General features: G+C 38.5%; 1 long non-coding RNA gene across 1 annotated transcript; it reads left to right on the forward strand.

Annotated features, from left to right (window-relative positions):
* The first annotated feature begins 319 nt into the window (after window positions 1-319).
* LOC111813746 lies at window positions 320-3,096 on the forward strand. Its single transcript, XR_002818921.1, has 3 exons — window positions 320-1,636; window positions 2,108-2,162; window positions 2,274-3,096. It is a non-coding gene; the product is annotated as an uncharacterized LOC111813746 (long non-coding RNA).
* The last annotated feature ends 4,075 nt before the right edge of the window (window positions 3,097-7,171 follow it).

The following is a 7,171-nucleotide window of genomic DNA, read 5'->3' on the forward strand; positions in this document are numbered from 1 at the left end:
CCACTCACTGAACAAAACCAGAAATGATGAGGAAAACAGCAAGCCCCTTACCACATACAACTCCTTGGCCCAGGATCACCCAGTCTCTAGAACTGAAACAAATACATTTCTTCACAAATTATCCATTTTGTGGGTAATTTTTATACTTTTCTGCTGGATGGTTAAGACCAAGATATAGCAAGACCTATATAACAAAAAATGTAACTTTTTTATCTGACAAGGTCAGTCAGATTCCCTCAGGATTTACCCTGAAACCCTGTACAATAATTTATAGATCCTTTGTCAGTGTCAGCCATGTGGATGAGTCACAGCCATTGCTTGACCAGTTTGTAAGCTGTGATACACAACATTCAGAAAACATCTAAAATTAGCATCTGTCAAGTAGCATATGCTTAACAAATGCCTAAAACCCAGTGTGGCTCCTCCACAGAGAGTTTCACCCTGGATCAGAAGGACAGGTGTCTCCTACTCCCTGATGCAGGCCTTCCAGCCACTTCTGCAGCCAAGAGCCCACTCCAGAACAAGGAATCAGCACAATGGGAAACACTTCTTCCTTTGGCATGTGTGACTCAAGCACTACACTTAGCTAAGGACACCGCTAAGCTGGAGCAAGTGGATCTCTCTGGTAGCCCGGGGAATCTCTTCCTTATGCACCCTAAAGTTGGGTTTAGACTAGAAGCCTCAGTGTACTTACACCAGCACCTTCCGATGGGGTGCATGGTGTGGTGTGATAAAGCAGGGAAGGGCACCTGCCCATCTACAGGGACCCAGACAGCAACAGGGCTCTGACCCAGCATCCCCACTGCTGGATGCTCTGTGCACCCCTGTGGTTGTTCATCTAGCTCACAGGGGAAGAAAGCCAACTAGCCAGAGGTCTCAGCATTGGGAAGCAAAACAATTCAACGGCCCTGAACGCGTTAGAATATTCATACACACACAAATGCAAAACAAATGCTGCTTCACACAAGGCAGCCTCTGAGTACCATTAGAAGAAAACTGAGAACTTGAGTTCTCGTTCAGGCTTTGTTTAGTATCCTCATCTGTAAAATTGAGTCGCAGGAGAGGGTGAGGGTAATGACTACCAACAGAGTTGTGGGATGAAATATAGGATGCCCAGTGATGCTTGAATCTCAGGTATATTTAAATATTTTTTAAGGATGCATCAAGTAGTATTTGTCCCAAACAGTATTTTCATTTCCGGCACCCTTAGTGTTGCCAGCATATCGTCACAAGGTAGATGATATGGGGTAAAATTTGTAAACTGTGATGTACAACATTCAGTCGGCCAGTAGATAGGAGAGTCCATGTGTCTCGTTTGCCAGCTCCTGGAAGCAGGGATCATGATTTACCAAATTGCAACTTATTACCATATATGGTAAGCACACAGTGCCTTCAGTTAGGGGCCCTGACAAAAGGACAGTCAGGTGTCCTCAGTAGGCGGTCAGGTGATGGGAAAGGCGGCTGCGCAGGAGGCTGCAAGCATCGGCAGCAGCTGCAGACTGAGCAAGCTGGCCTGGGCCCTCCCTGCCCACCGCACGTGGGAGCCACGGAGCCTGCCACACCCCACAGCGGGGACCGGAAGTGGATCTGCAGCACCTGCGACGACGAAATGCAGTCCGCAGCTGCCAGAGCAAAGGTGAGGGGATCGAGTAGGGAACTTGTGACTGGGGGTTGGGGGTAACAGCATGATCCATGTGACACTTTCCCCAGATTGTGCAAATACTTTGTGCGCATTTGACAATTGAGGACAAATACAGAAAATATTACAACCCTGAAATAACTGCCATTTAATTCTGTGCTTGCAGTATTTCTGATAAAAAAAACATGTATGTATTTTAAATAAATGATTTTTTAGAAAATGAAAGACATTATACTTCGTATATAATTTTGTATTTAGTGTTTTCAAATTTACATTTTATTGGATCATTAAATACACTTTAAGGATATACATGATACCGTTTGCCTATTATTAACTTTTGCATGAGCCCCAAGTGAAACCCTAAATACTGGCTATTTGGATTGTTTTCAGTTTCCAGCTTTATATGTACTATGCTCACACTTATTTAATTGTACAAATCTGTGCATGCCTCTCTGATTATTTCCTCAGGACACTGCAATAGAATTACTACTGAAAGATTATAAACCTGAAAAGATATTTTAAGGTATGAACATTAATTGAGCACTTACTCTATGCCCTGCACTGTTTTAGTTACTTAATGTACATCAAATCTCATTACTACTAACAGTCAGTATTACTGTTTTGCTCCTTTCAGAGAGGAATAAACTACAGCATAGAAGAGCAACGTGACATAATTTTACAGCTAGAAAGCCAACGCCTGGGTGGTTTCCAACCAAGCCATTTATGAGCCTTCACTGCCGCTTTCCCAAGCATCTCTTCACTGAAGACTTGTGAATACTCGTCTTGCACACTGAGAAGTACGAAGATGGGTCCTAGCTCTTTCTTCGGTATTCTCATGGGGTACAGATTGTTTCTTTTGTGTTTATGAGAGCTATGAAGGCTGACTTTTTTCATATATATTTTAAAAAAGACCCTTTTCTTTTAATGAATTGGAATTCTTCATGGTATAGAACTAACCTTTTGTTCTTTGGTTTGTGCAATATACAAATAGCATGTGCATCTGCTTCTACACAAGCACATACTTGTGCATTTCTATTTTGAAGTTATTACCTTTTTGCCTATTATAAATAATACTATACTATACTATATCGCTTGGATGCTTTAATTACCCAAACTAATTTTTAGTCTTTGTAGGTTCAAAGCTCTTTACATAAACATTGCTTTCATCACATTTTCTTTTGGCTTTCTATAAGGTTTTATTTTTTCCACTCAAACAGTCGATCTGTTTTGAATTTATTTTATTAGTCTTATTTTGTCCTTAGAGACATAACTAAGTTAATTTTTTTTTCTGGTACAAGGGATCGAACTCAGGACCTTGCACTTGCCAGGCAAGCACTGAGCTATATCCCTGGCCTGGTATTCAGGAATTAACGCATCCTTTTCCAATTATTTAAAAGGTGGGGGCCAGGGAGATGGCTCAGTGGAATAAGTGCTTGCCTGGCAAGCGCAAGGGCCTGAGTTCAATCCTTGGTTCCACCAAAAAATAAAATAAAATAAAATAAAATAAAAGGTCACTGCCCTTCCTCCTCCTCTGCTCTTTACCTATCTCATTTACCACACTGTTGTGAATGTCGCAGTTTCAGAAGCATTTCAACAGCATATCTGCAACACTCATCCTTTAAAGTGCAGTTGCTTAGGGTTGATCCTTTGTTTTGGATACTCTTCAGAATCATCTTTCCAAGTTACAAATTAATCAGTGGGAAAATGATTGGCAATACCTTAAATGTATTTATTACTTGAGAAGCCATTTTACATTTTTAAAATAATCTTTCCTTTTAAAAATGAAGCATGAGGGTTGGGAAGATAGCTCAGTAGAATAAGTGCCAACCTGGCAAGCGCAGGGTCCTGAGCTCAATCGCCAGTACTGGAAAAAAAAAAACAAAAAACCAAACCTAAAAATAAAACATGATGTCACTTTTGTGTTTTTTTAATATATCATGGTAACATTTTGTAAGTTTTGTGCACTAAATATTTTAGCTTATTACTAGCTATTTTTTATATTTTATTCATTTGAACAAAATCTCTTTTAAAGAAAGAAGTCTGGGTTTTTCTTTCTTTCTTTTTGAAATATACAAGAGTCACTGAGGCTTTAAGGTAGTGGTCATTGGTAATTATTATTTTGCTTTTAGTCACTTTTTAAACTTATTATCTTAGAATTTTACTGGGTTCTCTTGGTAATTCCAAGGGGGAAATCATACCTCACCTGAAATGACAGCTTTTTCTTTTTGCCACTGACTAGTCCCACTTGTGCCAGTAATTTATTTCATCACATTGGCAAGAAGTTACAACGAATACTGTACAATTGTCTTGGTGGCCGGTGTGGTTCCGATTCCAGTTAAAGTTCCTCTGATAAACCAGCATCACACAAAATCTTCACTGGTTTAAAATGTATCCTTTTTCCATTTCAAGAATTTCTTTTTGAAAAAGTTCTTCAATTGATATTTGATTTTTATTTAGCATATTTTATTTTGGTGTTCACATCCTATATCGCTGGCCTGTTGATGTATATTTTAACATTACTTTCCTAAATAGGAATAGGTACTTTTGTTCTTTAGAATAAATAAAAAGTTGCCCCAAGACATGAATTTTGCACGTACGATCAGACTCGACTTCCTGATACTCTCTGGTTGCACGAATAAGCAAACAGCTTGTATTTTTCTTCACTTGTGTTAGTGCTGTCAGGTTTTAGAACCTCGGTTATAATAGCTTTATAAAACCAATTAGGAAGCTTTGGATCTTCTTCTATCCTCTCAGTTTATTGAGCAAAAGAATTATCTGTTCTTCAAACTGGGAAAAAAATGCTCGTAAAAACAGTTGAGCCGGAGCCCTTTCTGAGGGTAAGCCTTTGACAGCGCCTCTACTTTCTTCCCTAGCAACTTTCTCTGTTCAAGTTTTTTTTTTGTTTCATCTTGAGTCAGTTTGGGTCATTTGCATTTTCTTGGAAAGTTACCTGTTTCATTGATATTTTCAAAATTATTAAGGCAGAGCTGTAGATAATGTTCTAATAGTCTCTGAAGGGCCTTCTTATCTATAGCAGCATTCCCTTGTAATGAGTCAGTATTTGGGGTTTTATTTTTAATTAGACTTATAGAGTTTACATACATTGGTGGCTCAGAGGTAACACTAGTGTTTTCAGATGTCAGATTTTAAAAGTAAATTCTACTGTTTTATTTCCCTGCTTCTTTTTTTCCTTATCTTTTTTTTTCTCTAAGTTAAGTTTGTTGTTCTTCCCACATATCTTATTTGCAAGTTTAATTATTCTGTGTTCATCTTTTCTTGCTAATGAAAATACCTTAAATCTGCTCAGTCGTCCTTGAATATAACTGTGGCAACACCCCGTAGTATTTCCCAAGCAGCTTTCTCGTCAGTGTTTTCAAAGTAACTCTGAAGATTTTTCTCTCTGTAGATACAAAAGCTATTTATGTAAGATTTTGTTTTAATTTTATGAGATTAGGTTTGTTTTATTTGAACTGGCACTAGTAATTTATATATTTTATGAAAGCATGTTTAAATCTTGCTATTATAAAATGTCCACTTTGGAGAATATACTAAGATTTATTTTGCAAATAAATATGTTATTGGTTTATGTTCATGCATTATGGCCATTTTAAAATAAAATAAATTCATTTTTTAGGGCTGAAGTTTGGTGTATGTCTATTATATTGTTTTCACTAACTTTTTTAAATTCACTATAATCTTAAGTCTATGTGAATTTCTACATTTATTAAAAACAAGCCATGGTACATATTAAAGTATAGTAAAGGGACAGTTCTTACTCACTTCTCCTGTGTGTCTGATTGCCTTTACATACTCTGATGTGATTTTATTTGCCTATGTGCATGAATCATGTTTGCATGATTCAGTGTGCCTTTTCAAATATAATATGACCCTTTTCTCTTTCTGTTTAGCGTTTTGTGCCTTCCATTTTATGTTAAGTATTTGTATTCATCCTTCATTTAATGTTTATGTGTAAGGCTTTACCCTTCAATGTTACTAAGTGGTGTAAGATGTGATGTTTTTACATAAACAGAATAAGAATATCTGCTTCTTCAATAGATACTCCTGGTTCCGTCCTCATAAACCACTGTAAGTTGAAAACCTCTGAAATGGAGCGTGTACTGAAGCTGCCGGCCCTACAGAACACCCTAGCTTAGCAACGCAGCACACTGCAGCATCGGCTGCTTCCCCTCACGGTCATGCAGGAGCTGGGAGCTGGGACCTGTGGCTCTCGACGGTCACCCAGCTCTGCCAGAGAAACCCATAGTGTACCTTGCTAGCCTGGGAAAAGATCCAAATTTAAAATCAAAGTATTGTCTATGAAAGGTACGTCACTTCCACATCATTGTAAGGTTTTTAAAACATCATAAGTCAGAATACTGCATATCAGGGATTATTTGTAGTTGTTCCCAATATTACTTGAGATACAACAAATAAAATTATTTGGCACAAAGAATAATAGCATTGAACAACATACATTAACTTCTTAAAACAAAATCTGTTGTGCTTTTAAAATAAATTACAATTTAAGTGCTTTAGTTAAACCTTATAAAGTATTTATGTTTCCTGTCACATGCCCTGCCTTGCTGTTTTCCGTGTTCTTTTACTTCCTTTTCTTCCATGTGCATTAGGCACTTTGCTAAATTCTGTGAATACTACAGTGTGGTCCGTGATCTGACCTCTAGGGGCTTCTATTCCAGCAGCCAAACTGTCCCTCAGAAAAACATGTACAGTTACAACTATGAGAAGTGCTTTGACCTGTGCGGTGAGACAAAAATCACAGCTGCCACCTTGGATTCACCTACATATTTGCAAAGCACTTTTCAGCCACTCTATCTTGTGGGGAGAATTACAGCTGTAGAAGAGGTGTCCCTTGACTCTGCACGATTGAGGAGGGCATGGCTAATTCCCTCCCTGCAAGCATTTCTCGTGCAAAATGTCCCAGGCAACCCGTATGGGAATCTCTCAGGCTGAGAATACAGAGAAGTCTTGCTCACTGGTGGAAGTGAATGCGGTCTGTGCAGAAAAGCAACAGCACATTCCATTCGGAGGTGAAATACTCAGGAACTGAGGATTTGATTCCACTACTATATGAATGAAAACTGAGTAATAGATAAAGATGCAGTAAATATGTATTACATGCCTTCTGTAAAAGTGCCCTCTTATCTGCACACAGGGATATGTTTGGACACCCAGTGAATGCCTGAATCCAAGAGAGTACTGAAGCCTATGTAAGGGAGACATACATATGAATATATATTTATCAATTGATCTAACAATGAAGAAAGGGACCCCTCAGTGACTCCTAATGAGTGGGTAATGCATGAAATGTGGATTCTGTAAGTAAAGAGAGTTCCACCTCCTAGACAGGAGGGCAGGGTAGGAGGGTTCCAGATTTTGTCATGCTGCCTAGAGAAGCATGTAATTTAAAACTTAGGAATGGCTTATTTCTGAAACTTCACACTTAATAGTTTTAAGGCCATAGTTGACCTCTGGTTGCTGAAACTGAAGAGAATGAAACAGTAGGGAAGGAGC

Source organism: Octodon degus, unplaced genomic scaffold (genome assembly GCF_000260255.1).
Source record: "Octodon degus isolate 3935 unplaced genomic scaffold, OctDeg1.0 scaffold00219, whole genome shotgun sequence".
NCBI lineage: Eukaryota > Metazoa > Chordata > Mammalia > Rodentia > Octodontidae > Octodon > Octodon degus.